This window comes from Equus asinus, unplaced genomic scaffold (genome assembly GCF_041296235.1).
Source record: "Equus asinus isolate D_3611 breed Donkey unplaced genomic scaffold, EquAss-T2T_v2 contig_800, whole genome shotgun sequence".
Taxonomy (NCBI): domain Eukaryota; kingdom Metazoa; phylum Chordata; class Mammalia; order Perissodactyla; family Equidae; genus Equus; species Equus asinus.
Window position 1 is genome coordinate 1,387,710 of NW_027225517.1, and position 22,835 is coordinate 1,410,544.

General features: G+C 37.2%; 1 pseudogene; it reads right to left on the reverse strand.

Annotated features, from left to right (window-relative positions):
• Positions 1-19,212: 19,212 nt before the first annotated feature.
• LOC139044315 (olfactory receptor 5AN1-like) lies at positions 19,213-20,273 on the reverse strand (annotated as a pseudogene).
• Positions 20,274-22,835: the final 2,562 nt, after the last annotated feature.

Genomic DNA, 22,835 nt, shown 5'->3' on the forward strand with positions numbered 1-22,835 from the left:
TTGTGTCTTAGAATAGTCTCATAACTGCCAGGTGGGAGGCATGGGTATTGAAGGTCATGGCATTACCTTTGACAGAAGATATTTTCAGGATGGAAGCTACTATAAAAACCTACAATAAGATGATAACTAGGAAATAAAAACCTAACAAAAACACATATCAGAAAAAGAATCAAGTGGCCGAGGAAGGAATTGGAACAAGACAAGGTAATAATCTGGGCTGTGTCACAGAAGAAATCTAGAATGATAGTGGACCCACAGTATTAGAGAAGAAAGCAAGTGACTGTTTGAAGTAAACTATCAAGGAAACCACTCCCATAGGCCCCAGCAACCATCTTCTGACAGAAGTAAGGAGCGATGATGGCTGAGTACTGCAGAGGCCTACTTATAGCAACATATCTGTCATAGCTCATCATGGTTAAGGAGAAGGACTCAGTGAGACATATCCAGCACCCAGTAAAATACTGGGTGGCACAAACAATGAAGGAAATCATTTTTTCACCCTTTAAGACGTCTCAAAGCATCCTTGGTTTGGTGGAAGAAGAATAGCAGATATCTATAAATGACAGGAAACCGAGAATAAAGTATATAGATGTGCGCAGGTGGGAGTCCATCCTGATTAGGATGATGAGACCCAGGTTCCAGAGGAGGGTCACAAGGTAGATCCCCAAGAAGACTGGAAAGAGGGTAATCAATGTTTCTCATGTACAATCAGCAACCTTAACTGAAAAAATCCTCTATGATTAATATTGCCATTCTCTTTGGAAACAGAATGAGCAATAGGCATCATTAGTACATTATCCCCTAAAATATCTTAATTTCCTGTTTTCCCATTCCAGAGTTTACACATATATGAGAATTGGAAATAGACTACATTAGGAAAATAGTGCCATTTCTCAATATGGTGAAAAAGAATGATTCTTCTAAGGTTTGGCTCTGATATAAATTCAGTGCTTGAGGAAGTCCCCAAATCATGCTGGACCTCATATGCAAGATGAGATTGGTGAAGTAGGTACTCTTTGAAATCTCCTTGGGAACTAATATTCCATTAATCTCTAATGAGGGAAGGTGGACAATTCTGTAACTCTCTTTCTACTTTCATAAACCCTGGATAAATATAGGAGCAATGTAATGGGATCATGGGAAGAGTTACACACCCAGAGCAGCTTGGAAATGGATATGACTTACCCAAGTTAATGACACTAGGAAGGCTCCTGAGAAGTTAGAAAAGACAGGGTTGTAATAACCATTATGCTCTCTTCGTTAAAAGGGAAGATTCTTTTTTTTTTGAGGAAGATTAGCCCTGAGCTAACTACCGCCAATCCTCCTCTTTTTGCTGAAGAAAACTGGCCCTTAGCTAACACCCATGCCCATCTTCCTCTATACATGGGACGCCTACCACAGCATGGCTTTTGCCAAGTGGTGCCATGTCCACACCCGGGATTGAGCTGGCGAACGCCGGGTCACCGAGGAGCAGAACGTGTGAACTTAACCACTGCGCCACCAGGCTGGCCCCAGGTGCAGATTCTTATTTCCTCAAATCAGATATTCTTACGAGTTAAATTTTCTAGGACAATGATCCTTGATCTTATTTGTGTCAATGATACTTTAGAAATCTTTTGGAAACTCTGGACCTTCTACCAAGGAAACTGGAACCACTTACCGCCTTTCTATATGGTTTTATCGGATTCTCAATCACTGTCAATTCTATTCATAGTTCCTAGGCTAAAGAATTCTCCTATAAAGTGGAGTGACTTGAAATCAAGTAAGGGTTAGGATGTTTAGGCAATGCACATGGAGATTAGAAAGCTGAGGCAAGATTTCTGGAAGTTCTTTCTCTTTTTATCACTGGAGCTAGTCTAGGGAAGGAAAACACTAAGTATTCAGGACAAATCATAAATAACCAAAATAATATTTTGCATCTGGCACTGTATGACATCTGTAAGATACTAAAGCTGTCACCTCTTCAGGTGGTCATTAGATCATCTCCCAACACAAAAACATTTTGTTCAGATGAACTCAAATAAGAAAGTAAATCATGAAATGCTATGAAAGGTAGAAACTAAATGCCAAATGTAGTCTAGGAGTTGTCTATATGAATAAAAGTGAAGTCTTGGAGATTTCCCAGAGAAAGGCTGTGACATTACTGAAATAAACTGTGTCTATGAACTACAAATATTTGTCAGCATTAGCCCTCCAGAGTGTCTTCCTTTTCCTCAACCATTTCTAGCCTCCTAGGTCCAAAAGAAAGAATAAAAATGGAAAATCCCTTTAGAAGCATAAAGCTATAGCCAGAGAAGTAGGTAGAAGGGTGCAATTCCCAAAATCATATCTAGACTACTCAGCCAGGTAATACATGCTGAACAGCAAGGGGTATTGAAGGGTCATAGTTCCTGCTGTCTGCACTCAGGATTTCAGCAGAAAGTTTACTCGTATGCCTCTAGGAGTACTAAAACCACACCTCTCCACACTCTGAAGCTGGATCCTTGGTACTTGTCTGAGGGCACAGTGAGAGTAAATCTGGTAAACTGAGTGCTCTGAGCAAAACAGACCAGGATCTGTGGGCAAGGGAGAAATCACAAACATGAGCTGTAGTGCCGCATTCTGGAAAAAGGAAAAGACATTTTAGCTAGCAGATCTGGTTTCTGGTAAGAACCAGAGAAAATGCAATAGCTTACGAATACTGCCAGAAGAGAGAGCAAGAAGAGTTGAGTATGTGTACCCACATAAAGGCAGAGACATTCCCAGCTATAACCCTACTAACAATAGTATACTCCATCTAAAGGGAACTAGTAAAGGTTTAAGGAGATGTCTGTCTCTTCAAATGCTGAAGCAGCAATACAAACCTGTAAGAAACATCAAATATTAAGAAAACATTCCTCACCTAAAAATAACAAGAATTCTCCAAGAACCAAGTTGAAAGGCAAAGAATTATGTGATCTAGCCGATAAAGAGTTTAAAACAGCCATTTCAAAAACACTTAATGAACTACAAGAAAAGTCAGAAAAAAAATTCAATGAGATCAGGGAAAAAAGAACACAACGAGATATTTACCAAAGAGATAGAAATTATAGAAAAGAACCAAATAGAAATTCCAGAGCTAAAGAATTCAATGAATGAAATGAACAATGCAATAGAGAGCATCCTCAGTAGAGTAGAGCCAATGGAAGACAGATGAGTGAGCTAGAGGACAGGAAGTTTGAAATAACCCAGTGAGAGCCAACCAAAGAAAAAAGAATGAAAAAGAACAAAGATAACCTACATTATCTATGGGTTAATTGAAGCTCAGAAGGAAAATAGATGGAGAAGGGGGAACAAAATGTATTTGTTTTGAGGAAGATTAGCCCTGAGCTAACTGCTGTCAATCCTCCTCTTTTTGCTGAGGAAGCCTGGCCCTGAGCTAACATCCACACCCATCTTCCTCTACTTTATATGTGGGACGCCTACCACAGTGTGGCTTGCCAAGTGGTGCCATGTCCGCACCGGGGATCCAAACTGGCCAACCCCGGGCTGCCGAAGTGGAATGTGGGCACTTAACTGCTGCGCTACTGGTCCAGCCCTGCAAAATGTATTTAATGAATAATCCTGAGAACTTCCAAAACCTGAGGAGATATTTAAACATCCAACTTCATAAAGCTAACAGATCATCCTATTATATCATGCCAAAGCACCTTCTCCATACACTTTATATTAAAAATGTCAAAAACAAAGAAAATGAGAATACTAGAAATAATCAAGGTCAAAAGATTATATCCTACAAATGAATCCCCTTTAAGCTTTCAGCAATTTTCTCAGCAGACATTCTACAAGCCAGGAGAGAGTGAATGACATGTTCATTGTTGAAGGATAAAATGGCCAGCCAAGAATACTCTCTCTCACAAAGTTGTACTTCAAATATGAAAGAGAAATAAAGACTTTCCTAGAAACACAAAAGCTGAGGTTGTTCATCACCACAAGACCTGCCTGGCAGGAAATACTAAAAGGAGTTATTTAAGCTGAAAGAAAAAGACACTAATCAGGGACATGAAAACATACGAAAGTATAGAAAAGAGTGATAAAGGTAAATATACAGTTACATATAACAACCCCTAATTCTGTAATAGCATGGTGTGTTAATCACTTCACTATAGTATAAAAGTGAAAAGTGAAGAGTATTAAAAATAATTATAGCTACTATAATTTGTTCAAGAATATACAATATACAATATAAAGGTAAAAAATTACATAAAAATATAAAAGATGAGAGTAAAACAGTACAGTTTTTTTTATGAGGATGATTCACCCTGAGCTAACATCTGTTGCCAATCTTCCTCTTTTGTTGTTTGAGGAAGATTAGCCCTAAGGTAATATCTATGCCAATATTCCTACATTCTGCCCGACATTCAGGGCACTGAGGCAGAGCATGATGAACTTAACCACTATACCAGGGTGCTGGCCCCAAAAGGGGACAGCTTTTGTAGACAATTGAAGTTAAGCTGGTATCAGCATAAAATGGACTGTTTCTCTATGAGATGTTTATGCAAACCTCATGGTAACCACAAAGCAAAAATTGAGAGTAGATTCAAAAAGTGGAAGAAAGAGGAAACAGAGCATACCACCTCAAAAAATCACCATTGTACAAATGTAGGCAGAAACAGATGAAAAAAGAAAGAAGGGAATTAAAAGACAACCAGAAAGCAGTGAATAAGATGGCATTAGAAAGTTCTCGTGAATGAGTAATCACTGTAAATGTAAATGGATTGAATTCAGCAACAAAAGGCAGAGGACTGGGGATGCATAGAAAAACAAGACCCAACTATATGCCACCTACAAGAGTGAACATAAGTTCAAAGTAAAGGAATGGAAAAGATATTCCATGCAAGTAGAAACAAGAACAAAGCAGACATTTTATATCAGACAAAATAGACATTAAGCAAAATATGGAAATAGGAGACAAAGAAGTTCATTATATAATGATAATGGGGTCAATTCATAAGAAGATATAATAAGTGTAAATATAAAAACACCAAAAATCAGAGCACATAAATATATTAAGCAAATACTCACAGATCTGAAGGGAGAAATAGGTAACAATACAATAACCGTAAGGACTTTAATAGTCCACTTTCAGCAATGGATATATCATCCAGACAGAAAATTAACAAGGAAATGTTGGACTTGAAACATACATTAGACCAAATGGACCTAACAGACATTTATGGAACACTGCCTTCAATAGCAGTAGAATACACATTCTCCTCAAGAGTAAACAAAAATTTCCAGGATAGATTATACAACAGGACACAGAAGATTCTTACAAAATTTAAGATCAAAATAATACAAAGTACCTGTTTTGACAAAATAGGTGAAACTAGAAATCCACAAGAGGAAAGCTGGAAAACCCAAAAATATGTGGAAACTAAACAACACACTCCTGAACAACAAATGAGTCAAATCAGAAATCAAAGGAGAAAAGAACAAATTAAGCTCAAAATGAGTAGAAGGAAGGAAATAACAAAGATCAGAGCAGAAATAAATGAAATGGAGAGCAGAAAAACAATAGAAAAAAATCGACAAAGAGCTGGGTTTTTTGAAAAGATAAACAAAACTGACAAACCTTCAGCTAGACTAAGAATAAAAGTTAGAAGACTCAACTAAATGAAACCAGAAATGAAAGAGGAGACATCACAAGTGATAGTACAGAAATATATAAGATCATAAGAGACTACTATGAGGGATAATATGCCAACAAATTGAATAATCTAGGAGAAATGAATGATTTACTCAAAATACACGTCCTATTAAGACTGAATCAGGGGCAGATGTCATCAAGATGGCGGCATAGGCAGACTCTGAACTCATCTCCTCCCATGGACAGAACCAGGTTACAATCATTTTTGGAAAAATTACCCTGGATAGAAAACTGAAAACTGGATAAAAAGAACCCTCACAACAAGGGACAGTCCTGACTAAGGCAGAAGGGGCAGAAATTCCTGCTGGAGAGGAAAAAAGCCACCTTCAGAAGCAGCAGAGTTTCTCATCCAGCCAGGCAGAAGCCACCCTAAGGTAGGCAGCCCTCCCTGGAAGAGTGATGTCTGGAGCAGGGGCCTGATACTGCTATAAGCATCCTTCAGACTCAGCACAACTGAGATGAGGGTCTTACTATCTGGCTTTGCCAGATATTAACTGCCGCAGGGAATACCCCCAGAAAAGCTATTGGATGAAAGCTGAAAAGACCCAGGTCTTAAAGGGCCCATGCACAAACTCACTCTTCTCAGCAACCTAAAATCACCAGAGAGAAGGGTGACAGACCTTTGGTGAAAAGAGACTCACCTGGTGGGCTCTGGAGGCATCTCAGTGAGAGGAGAAATCTCTCCAGATACTGAGACATTAGTGGTGGCCATTGTTGTCACCTATAAGTATCAGAGATACTTAAGAGTTAAATTATCTAAGGCCATGATCCATGATATTCTTTGGGTCAGTGATACTTTTGAAATCTCTTGTAAACTTTGGGACCTCTTCCCAGCAAAATGCAACCGCTTTCCACCTTCACGAATGGCTTATTGGATTCTTAATCACCCGCAATTCTATTCATGGTTCCTAGATTCAAGATTTATCCTACAAAATAGAGTGACTTGAACTCATGTAAGTGTTAAGACGCTTAGGCAATGGACATGGGGATTATGAAACTGAGGCTGCATTTCTGGAAGTTCTCTCTCTTTTTCTCATTGGGGCCAGTCCAAGGAAGACAATCACTAAATCTTCAAGACAAAGGGTAAATAACCAAAGCAATATTTTTGCATCAGGCATTGTGTCTCCTCTTCTAGATGCAATAGCTGTCATCTCTTCAAATGGTTGTTACAACATCTCCCAACACAAACACTTTTTCATTCAGATGAACTCAAACTAAAAAAAATATCCTTGGAAGCCATGAAAGTAGAAAATAAGTGTGAAAATTAACCTGGGAATTGTGTATGGGTAAAACTAAAAGTCTTAGAAATTTCCCTGGAGAAAGGCTGTGACATTAATGGAATAATCCCTGTCTATGAACTACAAAAGATTTGTCACCATTAGCCATGGAGAATATCTTCCTTCTCCCCAGCCATTTCCCAGCCTCCTAGTTTCAAAAATATATGAAAGAGAAAATCCCCATAGAAGCGTAAGGATATAGCCTGAGAAGGAATGTAGAAATTCCCAGAAATTCCCAAAATCAGATCAGTCATTGCTTCATAGTGCACTCTTTTGAGAATAACTCTGAAGGAATGAAGAGATGAATTAGAAAAGAATATTAAGCTGTTTGCCATCAACATGGAAGGAGAACTAGTCACAGACAGACTACGTATTTATCATCCCACACTTTGATGTGGTTCTGTCTACAATGAGACTGAATGGAGGGAGAATTTGGTGAGAACAGAGCAGGAAATTCCATTCTTTATCATCACTGCCATCATCATTATAATAAACAATCATGGCAACGAAAAGATTTATTGAGTAGCTACAATATATACTGAATTCTACTCATGGAAATATCCCCAGGTTTCTTTAACGTCTATTTGTTTGGTATGGTAACCTTAAGCATGCTGTGATGTCTGCTAAACACAGAGAGTACTCTAAAAATTGCCTCTATATGTCTATTATATGCCCATGGAATTCCAGTTAGATGTATGTTGAATCTTCTAGCTCTACCCTCTACATCACTGAAACATGCATTATTTGTGTTTATCTACTTTGTTTTGTTTAATTTTTCAGATCCTTCTTGCAGTAAATCAGAAGTTGTGCTAATTGGGTGTTTAACTCACACATTGAATTTCAAATTTCAAATAATATTTTGTTTTGTCTCTAATATTCTTTTTGTTCTTTTCCCAAATATTCAGTTTTGATAGTCTCAATGTTTTTCATAATTTCTATAGTATCTTTTACTTAAACATATTCAACATGCTTGTTGAAATTATTATTATTTAATGATGTAAATGCATAGTTTTGCAAGTCTGACTCTCTAATTTAATGTTATTGCTTACTCTTACTCGAGGTGCCCTGTTTGTGTGTTTAGTGATTATTTTTATCTTAAGTTCATGTTTCTTTAAAAGTTATCTATGGGAACCACTGACACTTGAGTTTAAAATTTGTTTCTTCAGTAATGATTTATATTATATTGTGAGATGCCTTGGGGGCGGAACCAGCCCACAATCCCTTTAAACAAAAATTTTGATTTTTTTTAAGTGTCAAAATAGTGAAAATATTTAGGCTGCATATTTACAGATGCAGATATATAAAAATAAAAACTACCAGAGGAATGAATTACATCAGTGCCATTGTGATGAAAGACAGTCCTCCTTTTTGTCCCCCTTTTGTAACAGTGAATTGAACATCCATCCATGAACAAAAGAGCTTTTGTGGTATCTAGCATGATATGCCAAGGGATGTGGAAGGAATCTCACCCCACCGGTGCATCCAATAATAGGCAGACACACCCTAGCATGGGCTACAGAGCCAGCAGGAGACAGAAAAATAGCCCCAACCCGTCTTGGTCAGAGTCCTGTAAAGCATGCAGAGGGCTGACTTGAGCAGACACCCATGAAGGAGAGAGACTTTGTGGAAGTCCAGTCTTCCTGAGAAGGTATTCCAGTGTACTGCTGGAGTAGAAAAATAGGTGTGAGATTGGTCACAGTGGAGACAGTGAAAGGAGCTTTCCTAGCACCAACCACTTCAAGGTACACTGCAGAAGTTGAAGCATTCAGCAGTGGCAAACTCTTCTGGTGAGGAAAAAGATCAGTGAGTTAGTACCCACCTACCCCAGGGGTGCTGGAGGCAGCTAGAAAATCCATTTCTCTCTAGAAGTACAGAGATTACTGTGGTGAGTAGACCATGACTAGAAAAAGAAGGGAGATCAGGAAAGAGGCAGTTGAGAATATTAAAGGGGCACACAGGCTCAGGATTTCAGGAGGAAGTCCATCCATGAGCATTGAGGAGTAGCTCACCAGAGAATCTCCCCACCAGGTCCACCAGAGCCCTCAACCTCCCAGTGCTAAACAAACACCTCTTACCCCTCTGCAACTGGCTCCTTATGCACATTCCTGAGTGTAGCAATAAGAGCAAATCTGGTAAACTGAGTCTCAGAAAAACAGACCTGGTCTGTGGACAAGGCAGAAACACAAATGTGAGCTCTAGTGCCACCTTCTGTAAAATGGAAACAAAGGGTTCCAGGAGCCAGCATGGTGAGTGACATAAACCAGAGGAGACACAATAGCTTAAGAAGGCACAGCAAAGGAAACCATCAACAAAATGAAAAGACAACCTAACAACTGGGAGAAGATATTTGCAAACCATATATCTGATAAGGGGTTAATATCCAAAGTATACAAAGAACTCATACAGCTCAACTGCAAAAAGACCAACAGCCCAATTAAAAAACAGGCAAAAGATCTGAACAGAGATTTCTCAAAAGAAGATATACGGATGGCCAACAGGCATATGAAAAGATGCTCAACATCGTTAGCTATCAGGGAAATGCAAATCAAAACTACAATGAGGTGTCACCTCACTCCAGTCAGAATGGCTATAACTAACAAGACAGGAAACAACAAATGTTGGAGAGGGCGTGGAGAGAAGGGAACCCTAGTACGCTGCTGGTGGGAGCACAAACTTGTGCAACCACTATGGAGAGCAGTATGGAGTTTCCTCAGAAAATTAAGAATAGATCTACCATATGATCTAGCTGTCCCACTGCTGGGTATTTATCCGAAGAACTTGAAAACACAAAGGCATAAAGATACCTTCACCCCTATGTTCACTGCAGCATTACTCACAATAGCCAAGACTTGGAAGCAACTTATGTGCCCATCAAGGGACAAATGGATAACGAAGATGTGGTATTTATACACAATGGAATACTACTCAGCCATAAGAAATGATGAAATACGGCCATTTGTGACAACATGGATGGGACTTGAGGGGATTATGCTGAGTGAAATTAGTCAGAGGGAGAAAGTCAAATAACATATGATCTCACTCATAAGTAGAAGATAAGAACAACGACAAACAAACACATAGAAGTGGAGACAGGAGTGGTGGTTACCAGAGAGGAAAAGGGGGGAGGGCAAAAGGGGTGATGAGGCTCACATGTGAGGGGATGGACTATAATTAGCTTTTGGGTGGCGAACATGATGTAATCTACGCAGAATTTGAAATATATTATGATGTACATCTGAAAGCTATATAATGTTATAATCCAATGTTACTGCAATTAAAAAAATAGATATGAAAAATTTTAGATACTTAATTTAAAAAGTAGACAGTACTTTCTTTAAAAAAGCCATGTTGAAAAGTGTATTAAAAAAATCACTATTTATCTGAAAAAAATAAAAGAATTCAGCCACAAGAGGGAGCAAGCAGAGTGGAGCATGTGTACCCATACAAAGGCAGAGAAAACTCCAGACCCCTTACTTAAACTACTCATGAAACTTAACTCGAAGTGAATTAAAGATTTAAACATAGACATAAAACCATAAAACTCTTAGAATGAAACCTAGAGGAAAAACTTGTTGACATTGACCTTGGCAATGAGTTTTTGGATATGACATCAAAAGCACAAGTAACATCAGCAAAAATCAACAAGCGGGACTACATCAAGCTAAAATGCTTCTACACAGCAAAAGAAATAATCAAAAAAAATTAAAGGCAACCTACAGAATGGGAGAAAATATTTGCCATCCATACATAGGATAAGGGTTTATAATCCCATGTATTTAAAGAACTCACACAACTCAGTAACAAATATCAAAAATTTGATGTAAAGAAATGGGCAGTAGAACTAACTAGACATTTTTCCAAAGAAGACATTCAATGTCCAAAAGGAACACAAAAATATACTCAATATCACTAATCATTAGGGGAATGCAAATCAAAATCACAATGAGATATCTTCTCACACCTGTTAGAATGGCTATCATCAAGAAGACAAGAGAGAACAAGTTTGGCAAGGATATGGAGATAAAGGATCCCTCATTCACTATCATGGGATTACAAATTACTTCAGCCACTATGGAAAAATGTAAGAAGTTTCCTCAAAAAAATAACAATAGAATAACAATATTGTCCAGCAATTCCACTTCTGGCTATTTGTCCAAATGAAATGAAAAAAGGATATCAAAAAGATATTGCACTCCTATGTTTCTTGCAACATTATTCACAATGGCCAAGATATGGAAACAGCCAAAATATCTGTCAATGAATGAATGGATAAAGACGATGTTATACACACATACACACACGGTGGAATATCAGTGAGTCACGAGAAAGAAGAAAATCCTGCCATTTGCAGCAACATGGATGGATCTTGAGGGCATTACATTAAGTGAGATAAGTCAGATAGAGTAAGACAAGGCTGTAAAATATCACTTATATGCAGGTTCTAAAACAGTCAAGTTCATAAAAACAGCAAACAAAATGGTGCTTATCAGAGACTGGGGATGCAGCAATTGGAGATATTTTGTTTAACGGTACAAACTTGCAACTCCCAGATAAATCCTACAGATCTAATGCCAAGCATAGTGATTATAGACTACAATACTCTGTTATAAACTTCAATATTCATAAGAATAGATCTATTTCCATTATTGAGGTAACATTGGTTTATAAAATTATATAAATTGCAAATGTACATCACTATATTTCAAAATCTGTACAGGCTGGATCTTAATTGTTCCAACCACAAAAAAAGAAATCTACCTATGTGATATGACAGAAGTGTTAGCTAATGCTAGCATGGTAAGCATATTGCAATATGTAAAAGTTTCAAATCAACACGCTGACTCTCTTAAACTTACACACTGTGATATGTGAATTTTATCTCAATAAAAATAAATTTTACAAAAAGAATTATCAGGGAAGGCTTTTTTACTTTTTTTTTAAGAGTGGCAGCTGAGGTAACAGCTGTTGCCAATCTTCTTTTTTTTTTTCTTCTCCCAAAGACCCTCAGAATATAGTTTTATATTCTAGTTGTGAGTGCCTCTGGTTGTGTTGTGTGGGATGCTGCCCCAGCATGGCCTGACGAGTAGTGCCATGTCCGCGCATGTGATCTGAACCTGCAAAACTCCGGGTCGTCAGAAGTGCAGCGCACAAACTTAACCACTCAGCCACAGGGTCAGCCCCAAGGCTTTTTTACTTTTTGTCTTTCTTTCACGATAAAGCTGAGAGAGATGTGCATATCACTATCTCATTTTGAGTGTAGGTTTTTCCTAGTTTGACAACTGAGAATGTTACCCTTTGAGAGTCCATGTTTTCAGCGGCAGTGGGGGAATGAGTTGTTGTCTCTAAGTGAATCTCACACATTGTCTTTTTCTCCTACCCTTCATACATTGGCTTATTAAAACCCAGGACTGAGCATACCAGAGATTAATAGATACTCATGGGAAAATAATGGCCCCATCTTACTGCCCTCTGAAGTTTGTGTTTTTCTTGTCATTTGAGTACGTTGATAAATTTATTTGCTTTCTCACTGGCTTCTGCATGAAAAAGCATATTTTATCTACTGTTAGTAATTTCTTTGAACATATGATCCACCATATTACCAGAAACACTTTTACAAAGAATACTTCTATGAAGTTTTGGTTACTCTAGCTTATCACTGGCCATTTGTTTTTCTAAAACCCCAAGCTACTTGATTTGCTTTTTTTTTTTTTTTGGCTTCTAAAGTGATTGCATTTGCCTGAAAATTAAGGTGTGGTATTAGTTAGCTAATATTTATTGAGTGTGTACTATGTTCCAAGAGCTATTCTGAATACTTTCACGTTTTATCATATTTTAATTTTCAACAACTTTATGAGGTATGTATTCTTACTAGTCCCATTTTTCAGATGAAGAGACTGTGGGTCAGAGTACTAAATAGCTGAAGGTCACACAACTCACAAAGGGCAGAACTGGGATTCAAACCCAGGCAATATAGATCCAAAGCCACATCTTAAATATCTGCACTGAACTGCACATCAACATGTGTTCATTGCTGCATTAATCTTATTTCTAAACACTGTAAAGCACTATCTTTGTGTTTTGTATGATGTAAATCATCCAATAAGGAGCCTACAGCCCAGGAAGACAGGTGATAAATGGACCCATAGAGACATAATGTAAAACAAGAGATGATGTGTGGCATGAGAAAGATGGAGATAAATTCTTGTGGGTGATCACCAACTGGATGTGGTAAGAAGTCAGAGACCAGGGAAGGCCCATACATATTCTTTGACATACCTCTCTTCTTTAAGATATTTCATCAATAATCCTTCCTAATATTTACACAGTTGACTTTGGAAAAATTCAACATATTTATAGGACAGGAAACAAAATATGCAGAGCTTTATTTATCAGGAAATATGGACAGGGTCAGTCTCAGAAGACCAAGTATTACAGTTTTTCTTGACGGGTGGTCCTCCAATTCCTCAAGACCCAAAATGTTCATCAAAGATGCATTGAAATCACTCAATTTGGGAGTCTTCTGTAGACTGCTCAAATGTGACTTTTATATGGAACAAACCAAGTAGCATAGGCCCCTCAAAAATTACCCACAACTTTTCCTTTGGGTCTGTGTTTTCTCCTTTTAAACATTAATCAAAGGTGTCAGAGGTTTTCCAGCTCCCCATTTTGTACCAAAGTATATTGACACAGCCTACATATTTAGATCTCCCTCTACAGAATGCTTTTCAGGCTAAATGAGTTGCGATGGAAGAGGGACTCATAAAACTTAGACTTCAAGGACAATGATATTGAGCTATTTGTAAAACTATGAAATTTTTCCTGGGTCCCAGGCCCTCACATTCCTCAGAGCAGAGCCCCTAATGACTCACCTAAGAGTTCTGTAAAGCTTTACTCTCCTCTGTTCTAACTCTTTCTTCTTTGTGGTTTACCCAAGTATTCAGAAATAGCCAAAAAATATTTCAGCTTCCAGCTTCTGAGAGTATCCCACTCTATCAGAATTCTGAGATGAGTTCATGATTTTTATTAGTAATGTTTTGCTCACTCAGCCTCCCTCAGAAATGATCTAGCTGTGGGAGAAGAGGACCTTGAAAGCTTATGAGGCTTCTTTCACATCTAAGAGAGGACTTTGGAGCACAGATCCCAACAATGAAGGAGCAATTAAAATCATGCAAGCTGTAAATAACCTCCGTCCTGGGTGATAGAGGGGAGACCAACTCTCTTAATTGGTCCCTTGTTTATTTTCCAAGTTCTTCCTTCGGCATGCTCATCTTTTGAGACATTTTTATGTCAAGGAAAGCTCCATTCACCCTGGAAGGATAATGGGGATAATTTAAAAAACACTTCCAACCTTGTTCTCTATAAAATAAATTATGTCATCAAAGCATATGGACAATCATCAGAAACCTCTATCTGGGAAAGACACCAAGAAGTGGTGAATCTCCAACAATGCTGAGTCAGACCCTGCAATAGAGGGAATCTCAGCTCTCTACCTTCTTATTTTGGACCAGTTTTTTGTTTTCTTTTACTTTTGTTTTGTTTTGGTTTTTTACCTTTAGATGGGACCCAAGCATGGGTCACATTCAGGAAGACCTTCCAGAAGTTTGGAGTAGGGAAGAAGAAACAGAAATTGATCTCTTCTTCTCTTCCATGGCTCCATCTTCTTATTTTAAAGGAAGAAATAAGTAGAAGAGAGAAAATGAGAGGAGACAACAATTGTATGAAGAATGGTAGAGACAAGGAGGAAAAGAGGAAGAACTGGGCAAAGAGCATAAGGAACTTTAAAAGAGAAATAACATTCAGTCTTCCCAAAACATGCACCAAAAAGGAACTCTTGCATCTCCCTCCACCCTACTTTGCTATCATCTCTCACCAAATGTACAAGAAGCAATTCTTTATTTGGGGTGTTTTTTAAAAAATTTATTTTATTGGGGTCACATTGGTTGATAACATTATATAAACTTCATTTTTACATCATTGTATTTTGATTTCTGTATAGACTACATTTTCTTCCCCACCAGAAGGCTAGCTCACCATATTTATGTGCCCCTTTACCCCTTTCTCTCTTCCCCTCTGTTAACCACCTATCTGTTCTCCATATCTATGTGTTTGTTTGGTTATCTTCCACATATGAGTGAAGTCATACAGAAATTGCCTTTCTATTTCTGACTTATTTCACTTAGCATAATACCCTCAAGATGTACCCATGTTGTCAGACATGGCACAATATCATCTTTTTATGACTGAGTAGTATTCCATTATTTATATATCTCTATGTGTGTGTGTATATATATATATGTACACACACACCACATCTTCTTTATACATTCATTCACTGAGAGAAGCAATTCTTGTTTTGCACCCAAGACACTAAACCCTTGTCCTCTGGTCCTCAAGGTCTGAGTTTTCCTTCTCCATATGCTACATGGAAAGAATAACTTAGAGGAGATAGAAGAGGCCATGCTATGGAGAATGTCAAGCAGTCAGTGACAATATGTTAGAAAATAAGGTCTGTTCATGCTTCTAATATGTCTTTAGTATCTTGTCAAATCCCCATCCAACCTTCCTTTTTAAATTTTTCACTTAGCTGTATGTAACAGCTAATAGAAAATATTTTTGTAATAATATTTAGCTTTTTACTTAATATTTCCTTCCTCCTATCTCTGACCATTCCTCTCTTTCAGTCAGGCAAGTTGTTATGTTCTCAAGCCTCAGAGAAAGGATGTGACAGCAAAAAGAATTTGAAACAGAGATCATGTGCCCAAAAACATGAGTGAGTCTCCAGAATGGCTTTGAGATACCACAACTATCAAATAAGTTTAGACACACCAAGAACAGAAGAGCCATACCAAAAGATGGTTAGGGCCTGTTTTGGCAGACAGAAACTTCAGAAAATGTTTTCACGGAGGTCCAGGGAGACAGCCACTGGGCACTTAGGGCTTGAGCTCTACAGAATTTCCTGTGCCAGAGTATAGGATGGGAATAACAGAACAATTCCCATTCGACTAAGACCGTTCATGAGTAGCAGAGTCACCAGACCTAACAGTCTTTAGGATGTGGATAAATGGAATTCAGCAGTAACCCAATTATGATTTGACATCTTGGGATCTGTTGAGGCAATAGATATCTCAGGAGATGCTGCTGTGGAGAGAGATCAAGAGCCCAATAGCTCCTTTGCCCTGACATCATTCAGTCCTCTAGAACTTAGACACAAATGTAGGGAAAAGACAGAAGGACTCACAAATTGACTAAGTTTCTTCCCAGTGAAGAAATAGAGAGCGCAAAGTAGAAATTGTGTTATGGAAAGTTAATGAAAATAGTGTTTCCTGAATACCTGAATTTGTAGATTGATTGTCAAAATCTTGTGCCTGCAGTGTTAAGTGTTACTTTCTGGCATGTGTATTTTAATGAGCCAACTGGCTATATCTCACTGTATTTAACTATTCTTTTCATGTAGCATAGAAGTTGTTTCCAAGTTTTCAATGAAAGTTTTTGAATATATTTACTCTGAAGCATTTCTAACAGCTGAGGGTGATAGGCAGCCTTGAAGATCGTCTCCTATGACCCTGGCCTTCTGGTCTTCATGGGCTTGTGCAGAACCCTCCTACATTTAATAGGCCTAACCCATGTAAGAAGTATATTACCCTCCTTCCATCAAACAGCACCAAATTGCCAGCAATGCAAGGCATCTATTTTAGAAGTAGATCCTCCCACCTTGATCTAGCTTCAGAGGACTCCAGCCCTGACCAACTACTTGAGTGCAACCTCATCAGACCTCTTAAGCCAGAACCACACAGCCAAGTTGCACTTGAATTTCTGACCCACAAAAACTATAAAAGGTAATAAATATCTATTTTTGTTTGAAGCCACAAAGTTTTGTACCAATTTATTGTACAAAAATAGGCAAGTAATATACAAATAATAGAGAACACATTCAAAAAATCACATTTTTGTTATTCTTGGTATATATTACAAAATGATTTTCAGTAGGAATCTTTCATCTTTTATGACAGAAAAAGTATGAAACTGGTCAAACAATCAAGTGAATCTGTTAGCTCATAGAACAGAAGTAATCAGAGAAAATTTGATCCAGTGGCTGAAACAATATTATAAATGTCCAGTTTTTTCTTTTTTGTTTAATATGCTGTGGAGACTAATTGTTCTATCCTATGGATAATTTCTCTTATGGTAGAAAAATTGTATAAATTCTAGAGATCACAGTCTTACTTCACACCATCTAAAAGAAGAGAGTATCTCTTCTGGTAGCTTCCACAGAAGAGAAAAAGATTTTCTTTCCCAGAAGCCCCAGAAAACATCTTCTTGCATCTTTCTTGCATTAATTTGTTCATATCCCTCACTTCTACCCTAAGCTAGTTGCAATAGCTATTGGATATTTTCTAATTGTCTTAAACCAATCTGGGTTCAACCCTGAAACCCAGAGTTGGGACGAATCTACTGAAACAATGATGTTTAACAACAGAAAAATCATCCTCTCCATATATATATATATTTCAGTATATTTCTCAGAGAAAGAATGATTATGAATGTTAGAGAGCAACAAATAAGCCACCACTTTTTGTAATTTAACTATTAGTGTAATAAATTATACATAGTTATAAACAGTTCCATACATATATGCAATATACGTGTAACAAATGCTTATAATGGAAATATATTTATAATGGAAATTTTTGTATTTTGTATAAAAGTATATTTATAAAAATTTGAAATCTGTATGATTTCACCTGGAAGTGGAAGATAAAAACCATAACAACCAACAAAATCATAGAAATAGATATTACAGTGGTGATTACCAGAGGTGATGGGATATGGGGGGAGGGTGAAAAAAGTAAAGGGCACATGTGTATAGTGATAGATGGTAATTAGTCTTTGCGTGGGGAACATGATGTTTTTTACATAGAAATCAAAATATCATGGTGTACACCTAAAATTGATATAATGATGTAGATCAATGTTACCTCAATAAAAAAAAATAGAAGCAAAATAAAAAAGAATCCAATGACTCTTCAAGGATAATATGTAAATGTAATTATATCTTTTTTACATTAGTTTATTCAAGTCTGAGAAATCTGGTAAATCAACAGTCAGTGTTGTTAGGCATCTTGATCTATTTTTTAACTATACCACAAGGACCACAACTTTATGTCTTACTTCAGACAGTGAAAACTGGTCAGAGTTGAGAACCCTGCCTATCCCACTATCTATTATCACTCCTGGCCCTTGAGGTTTCCCAGAAAATACGAGCATTAAAGTCACTCAAACTGTTCTACTCCATCCATTATATCACCCCAAACAATCGCCAATCTCTAGGACTTAAAATGTTGAACACAAACAGTAGGAAGGAATGTAGACAAGTTTTCCATATTTCCTCTTTGTCCCTGCAATACTGAATATTCAGTAACTCTATTATTATAATGAACTCTCACACAAGTCTTCTTACCTAACATGTTCAGATGCTTTAAATATCAGAAATGATTTGGTAGTGTGATCCCATTGTCTATGTTAACCAAGGACAAACTTTCTAGATTGAATGGAGGATAGAAAGAGAGGTTTGCATTTCATAATATCAGAAACTGCTATTGGCTGTGACATGGATTTTTAATATCATTTCCCAGCAGAAATTCCAACTGGACACTAGATGCAAGAAACTAATTCATCAGAATCATAAACAAACGGCACTGAGTGGAACAGATGCTTCATTGATTCCTTTTATCATTTAAATCACCTCATTCCTTAGACCAAAGCTGGTGGAGACTAGGATGTAACTAAAAACTTATTAGATGATTACCTTTGAAAGAGACCTTAGACAAATGTTAGCTATCTCAGACTGGTCTTCCATGAGGCACAACCAGGCCAACTCTATAGCTTTGTTTCTCTCTAAAGGCACACCCCCTCTCTCTGTTCATTCCCATTCTGTTCAGAAACACAGACCATACATTGGTCACCACCATGTTTAGATAATGCTGCATCAAAATATTTGGGAGACAAAGTTAGTACACCCCCAGGAGCCTCTGTCAATTATCTTGCCTTCAATGCCAGAGGCCTGCAATTGGACAGAGGTCAATCTCAGTAGCAAAAAGAAGCAACAAGTTTTTAAACTTTAATGTTTCACAAATACTTTCAGAAAAAATAATAAATGATGAGGTCACTCCTCATGTAAGATGAAAGTAATGAACCTCCAGGACCTAAAGTTATAGTGTTTGTGTGGCATTGAGTCACCTATTGTTCTATTTCCTCATATTATCTGTGTTAAATTAAGCCTTCTTTGCCCAAAGGCAGTATGAGTTTTGTTATAGTGCAGTAGTGTGCATACTTTTGTGGATTAAAGTGATTCTGACAAGACAAATTGGTCAGAAATCTTATACTCCGTGACTTCAGGAATACTCTCTCTTCTCTTGCAAACCTCTTCAAGGCGACTTTGATTTCCTTGTTTCTCAGACTATGAATCAAGTATTCAACGTGCGAATCACCACAGAGTAGAAGACTGATGCAAATCTATCAAAGCTGGGGGAGCTACTAGAGCTGGAACTCAAATAGAAAAAGATATTTGAGGGCTAGAAGAGGGTCACTGCTGTAAGGTGAGAAGCATAGGTGTTGAAAGTTTTGGACAGTACTGTAGCTGAAGTGTTCTTCATAATGTAGATGACAATATAGCCATAGGATATCATAATAGCTAAGGCATTTATTATCCCAAAGATCATTGCTAATATAGCAGTCATGAGTTGTACAAAGAAATTGTTAGTGCAAGACAGGACTAACACTTGGGGCATGTCACAGAAGACGTAGTTGGTGACATTAGGCTCACAGAAGTGGAGCTGAAGCATGACACACAATTGGGATATAGAACCAGAGAGTCCATCCATATAGGACCTCAGTACCATCCAAACACAGAGGGTGGGTGAGTAGACGATTGAATAGAAAAGTGGTCTACAAAAGCAGCATATTGGTCATAAGCCATAGCTGTCATGAGACAAGACTCACTTAGTCCCATGGTTGAGAAGGCAGAGTCATGAATAACACAACCCACAAAGGTGATAGTTTGCTGCTCCTGGAAGAAGTTAGAGAGCATCTTGGGAACTGTGGAGGTCACATATAGATATCATTAAGGGCAGAATACTGAAGAAGAAGTACATGGGTGTGTGGAGGTGGGAGTCCATCCTTACTAAGAGGATGAGGCACAGGTATCACATTAGACTCATAACCTAGGTCAACAGGAATACAACAGAGAACGCTACTATGATTTCAGGGAAATCCAAGAATCTCAAGAGGATGAAAGGGTTGATATCTGTAATATTTCCTCCACAAACCATTGACTTGGTGTTTCTAAAATCAGAAAATAGACAATATTCAGGTAAATTAGTAGCTTTACAATTTTCATTAGTGCCATTTTTTTCCCTCCATTCATCAGTGGAAAGGGGGAAATACTTCACCGTGCTGATGGAAAGACCCCAGTTTTTCATATTGAATATCAAAAAGTACCTGACTTGTGCTACAGGTTCTCAATTATTTCATGAGGTCATGAAAATTAAAAATGATATTTGAAGATTTACTGATAACTATTCCAAAGGGAAGCTATTACAACTAACTATTGACCCCAATTCTTTTCTCAATTTTAGGATATTTTGTGTCTTAGTAAACAGAAAAGTACTGTGATTAAGGGTTCAGACCTTAGAGTTTTCATTCCGAGTGACATCATCAAGACAGCAAAATAAGTTGTTCTTGACTTCAGTCAGCTTTACCAGAACAACTGGTAACTATTCATAGAAAAGATATCGTGGTGAAAATCCTAAATGTGCTTATGAAGCTGAAGCATCCCCATGGACCATGTAAAATGAGAAGGACCACACTAGAACAGTAGAGGAGTAGCAGCACTCTGACCCTATTGCCCTGCCCCCTGCTCACACAGTGCCAAAACAAAAGGACTCCCCTTGTCCTATGGTTTCTTCCAAAAATGAAACAACCTAGAAGAAATAGGTAAATTACTAGAAACATACAACATAGAAAACTGAATCATGAAGAAATAGAAAACCTGAAGAAACCAATAACAAGTAAGGAGATCAAATCAGTAATTGAAGCCTCCCAACAAAGAAAAGCCCAGGACCAGATGGTTGCATGGGAATTCTACCAAATATTTAGAGAAGAATTAACACTGATCCTTCTCAAACTCTTCCAAAAAGTTCAAGGGGAAGAAGCATTTCCAAACTCATTTTATAAGTCCAGCATTGATACCAAAGCCAGATAAGGACACTACAAGAAAAGAAAACTATAGGTCAATATCCCTGATGAATACAGATTTTAAAATTTTCGTCAAAATACTAACAAGTAAATTACTCAGCTCATCAGCAGATGAAAAGGATCATACACCATGGTCAAGTACGGTTCTTTCCTAGAATGTAAGAATAGTTCAATATACAAAAATTAACAAATGTAATACATCATATTAATAGAATGAAATATAAAAATCATATAATCCTCAATAAATGAACAAAGATCATTTGACAAAATTCAACACCATTCGTGATAAAAACTCTCAATAAATTAGGTATAGAAGGAGCTAACCTCAACATACTAAAGCTCATATATAACAAGCTGATACCCAATAACATACTCAATGGTGAATAGTTGAAAGTTTTTTTGAAAGATCAAGAAGAAGACAAAGATGACCATTCTCCTCATTCCCATTCAAAATAGTAATAGACCCCAGCCACTGCAATCAAGTCAAAGAAAAATAATATAAGGCATCAAAGTTGTGGAAGAAAAGACTTGAAATTGTGTCTATTTGCAGATGACATGATTTTATTTGTAGAGAACTCTAAAAATGTCACCAAAAAACTGTTAGACCTAATCGATGAAATTAGTAAAGTTTCAGGATACAAAATAAGCATTCTATATACTTACACAAATTCTAGGAAAATGAAATAAAGAAAATCCCATTTACAATAGTATCAAAAACAGCAAAATACTTAGTGGTAGATTTAACCAAGAAGGTGAAAGGTCTCTTCACTGAACACTATAAGACATCAACGAAAGAAATTGAAAAAAAATACAAGTAAATGGAAAGGTATCCCATGTTCATGGACTAGAAGAATTAATATTGGTGAAATGCCCATACTATCAAAAGCCATCATATATCCAATGCAATTTCTATCAAGATTGCAATGATATTTTTCACAGAGATAGAAGAAACAATCCTAAAATTTGTATGGAACCACAAAAGAACTTGAATAGACAAAGCAATCCTGAGAAAGAAGAATAAAGCTGGCCAAGAGATATTACCTTTCCTGATTTCAAACTACATTACAAAACTAGAGTAATCAAAATCATATGATACTGGCATAGAAACTGATACATAGACCAATGGAACAGAATCAAGAGCCCAGAAATAAAATTGTGCATATATGGTCAACTAACATTTGACAGGAGATCCTAAAATACTCAATAGAAAAAACACAGTCACTTCAATAAATGGTGCTGGGAAAATTGGATATTCACCTGTAAAAGAATGAAACTGGATCCCATTCCCACCACCACCCCCCCACCAAAAAAAAAAAAAACTCAAAATGAATTAAAGACTTAAATGTGAGACTTGTAACCATAACACCCCTAGAATAAAACATAGGGAAAAAATGAACATGGATTGGGTATGATTTTTTGGACATCACATCTAAACCACAAGCCAAAAAAATCAAAAGTAAACAAGAGAGATTATATCAAACTAAAAAGCTTCTGCATGGCAAAAGAAGTGCTAAACAAAATGAAAAAGCATCCTACATAATGAGAGAAATTATTTGTAAATCACCTATCTGACAGGGTCTTAATATCCAAAATATATAAGGAACCCATACAACTCGATAACAAGAAAATAAATAATC